This window comes from Acinonyx jubatus, chromosome C1 (genome assembly GCF_027475565.1).
Source record: "Acinonyx jubatus isolate Ajub_Pintada_27869175 chromosome C1, VMU_Ajub_asm_v1.0, whole genome shotgun sequence".
Taxonomy (NCBI): Eukaryota; Metazoa; Chordata; class Mammalia; order Carnivora; family Felidae; genus Acinonyx; species Acinonyx jubatus.
Window position 1 is genome coordinate 33207116 of NC_069381.1, and position 3541 is coordinate 33210656.

Sequence of the window (3541 nt, forward strand, 5' to 3'; positions counted from 1 at the left end):
TAATATTTCAGTAGCATTTTGTCTATTGTTTTGAAGCCATATCTGCTAGGAACTAAGGCAGATGGCACACTTTACTATTCATGAAAATGCGTATTTGGACAGTGCACTAAATACTATGCCACTTAAGCTGGGCGTTTAAAAATTAGTTTGACCTCTGGGCTCTGTGCTGACAGCTCGGAGCCTGGAGGCTGCTTTGGGTTCTGTGTCTCCCTCTCTCTCTACCCTTTACCCGCTCACACTTTGTCTCTTTGTCTCAAAGATGAATAACATTAAAAAAAATTAGTTTGATCTACTTGTTTTTTTCTTGTTTAGTAGGTGGATTTGACGGAAGGGAGAAATGAAGAGATAAACATTTTTGAGGGGGAAGGTGAAATCCAGTTGCTCTGTCCTCATTAGAAAATGCTTTATACATGAGGTGGGTGTGGATGAGGACTTTGGACGAGTGGGAATTGAAATTTCCATTGCTGTGCCTCTTACCTTGGGCTGCCTTTGGTGTATCCCGAATAAAGTTTGCCTGCAGCCTAATGGCCAGTAGGCACTAACTTCCTAACCAAGAGTTTCATCAGATGAAAACCTGGAGAGTTTTTCCAACCTCTACGTTGGAGGGTTTGACTTAAGACAAATATGTGTGTTTTGAAAAAGTTCCCTGTGGACTGTAGGAATTCATCCTCACCCTCTGGCCCATGGGATCATGGGCCTGGGGAAACCACTAATTTCTCTTTGCTCCAAACTCAGAAAGGGAGAAGAATAAATATATGGCACAGAAGTAGGACCAGAGCAGGGCTAATAGTGACTTTCAGGCTTCTTCCTTTTTGATTCTTATTCCTAGACTCAGAATCCACCCATCTCGATGGCCCAGGTTCTGCATTGACTGGAGCATATTTAAGAGGTACTAATAAATACATTTTGCTTGCTTTGTATCTGGGTAGGGAAGCCTTTGGGATGGTTCCAAAAACATGGTTTTAAATGAATTCCAGTTTGGTGTATTTGTTTTTGCTTTGTTTCATTTTGTTTTTATATGTAATACTGCTGAAATGCTTGGGCTTGCTTAGGTTGGGTCAAGAACAACTTGTTGTTGTTGTTTTTTTCCCCCTCCCAGATCTAAAGGTCACCTTTCCAAATGATATCCATTCACCTGACAAACATGTATTGAACACCCGCTGTTCAAAAGATAGACCAATTACTGTGCTAAAGGAACCATAGCTAGAGTTCTTTATAGATATGGGAACATACTTCTCAAATTTTGTGCAACTGAATCTTCAAAGATAGGCAGCAGTGTGCCATGGCACATCTTCCTGGGCAGAAAATATTTATTTAAGAAAAACAGATTTATTAAGGTCGACTTCAAACTTTGCACCAAATTCTAAGATAAAATAAAAGATTTTCATGAGAACTTTGTTTATAGCAGGTGCCTTCATCTTTTTCTCCAGACCCTTTGTAGGAGTCTGTGGACATGTACATTCTACAAGTATTTCAGTGGAAAACTTTGAGAAGCACTGAAGAGCGAGGTGGGGTTGGGGAGATGGTGGAGGAGGGAGAGAGAGAAACAGAAAGTGAGAGCAAGTGAAAGAAAGAGAGAGGGTTGATTTTTCAGACAATCTTGTTTTAATTCCTTACCCCCTTTGAATTTCCCATTAACAGTCTTCAGAACCTCAAACCTAATGCTAATCTTTGGTTGGAACAAGGGACAGATTCATGGCTCTTGCATTTCCCAGAATTCCCATGAAGAGGAGATGCCAAACAGGATACACACAGGTGAGGGCCAGTCAAGATAATTCCAAGTCAAGGCGTGTAACTCAGCTCATAAACAGTCAGATAGTAACTCTTAACGGTAGTTATATAACTTCTAGTTCTGTGATCCAGGGATCTTAGGCTACTTCTATAGCTAAAGTGTGATGAATTTAGATTTTTCTTTCTCAGTATCTTTTGATTGCTGCACTGTCCTTATCTTATACCAATGGACTATGAGATAGGCAAACAATTTTCTATTTGAATGACATGCAAAATGCTTTTCCCCTTAGAACTTTATAGGGAAACTTGGCCAAAGGCAAAGAATATCATATCCTAGCCCTATCTTCAAGTCCTTGGCCTCACTCCTGATGACCAGTAGTATGAAGTATCTGCTCTGTGTTTAGGGTGTCTCTAGCCCCCTGTCCCCAGTCAGCTCCAGAAGCTGACTTTATCTCTGGCTTCTGAAGTTTCTTTAAGAGGCAGTCAGGAAAGTTGGTCGAGTGAGAGTGGGTGTGTATGTTACAGTAATAAAAAATGTCTATGTAGACAGCACGATTTCAGAGTTTTTTTGACTGCTTGGAAGGGTAAGCAAGTTTGATAACCTTTAGTGTATTCAGTTGACTAAAGTTTGGAGGAATCTCTTATTCCATCTACTTTTTTTTTTTAAGTTCTTGGCAGTCTGTGTATCTAAAAATTTCCCTTCCTTATGGTCTTGATTTAGAAAGCAAATAGGGGTGCCTGAGCGGCTCAGTTGGTTAAGCGTCCAACTCTTGATTCAGCTCAGGTCAGGATCTCCCAGTTTCGCGGGTTCGAGCCCCGCATTGGGCTCTGTGCTTGATAGAGCAAAGGCTGCTTAGGATTTTCTCTCTCCTCTCTGCCCCTCCCCCACTTGCGCTGTCTCTGTCTCTGTCTCTCTCAAAACAAAAATAAAACTGAAAAAAATAAAATAAAAGAGAAAGCAAACATGACTGAGAAAATGTGTTTAAAGATAATTTCAGTTTTTACTTAGTTTTTACATAGCAGTGCATCACATAGTGTTGCGGATGCTGGGGGTGTAATGGCGAGAAAAGCAACATGGCTCTTGCTTTCATACAGCTTACATTTTCGTTGGGGAAGATAGACATTATCTGAAGGTTCCCATCAGAAAACAAGTCCAAATGTCTCAGGGAGAGTGTTTCATCCAAGACTAAATAGTGGTAATTTGAATCCCTTGGCAGGCATGACCTTTTTCTTCTCAGCTCATCCCTGATCCCTAGATCCAGCACTAGAGCTTCCGGAAGGTTATATACAATCAGACTTAACCCTTGTCTTTCCCCAGATGCAGGAATTCCATTTTCCAAAGCTACACTGTTCTCCAGGCTAGAACAATGGGGAGAATGCTGGATCTGGAGAGAGAGAGGTGGCTACCTCAAGGAAAATGTAACCAGGTAAGAGTACAAGCAGGGGGGAAAATGAACAAACATTTCTGATTTGTAAGATATGGTAAATAAAGGCAGTTTTGCCAGTGGCCTTCCATATGGATATCCAAATTCTTTAAAACCTAGCAGCTGGCCTTGGGGTTTTCTGATTATGATCTGCACCATGTAGCGTAACTTGGGAGAATAGCGTAAATGTTTGCTTCTTGGATATTTTAGAGCAAAACTTTGATGAAATAGGAATAGAACCCGGAAGCAGAGTGGTACTTAAAAATATAGGCTCTGGAGCCCGACTCCCGGATTTGAACCTTAGCTCCACTGATAAACTCTGTGATCCCCGGGCAAGTTATTTAACTTCTCTGTGCTTTAAGTTCATGTACAGAATGAAGATAATA

General features: G+C 40.9%; 1 long non-coding RNA gene across 2 annotated transcripts; it reads left to right on the forward strand.

Moving 5' to 3' along the window:
• Positions 1-306: 306 nt before the first annotated feature.
• On the forward strand, positions 307-3158 carry LOC128311985 (uncharacterized). 2 transcript variants are annotated; one of them, XR_008290765.1, is made up of 3 exons: positions 307-889; positions 1642-1755; positions 3050-3158. It is a non-coding gene; the product is annotated as an uncharacterized LOC128311985 (long non-coding RNA). The 2 variants fall into 2 exon arrangements; XR_008290764.1 differs by having other exon boundaries at positions 1642-3158.
• Positions 3159-3541: the final 383 nt, after the last annotated feature.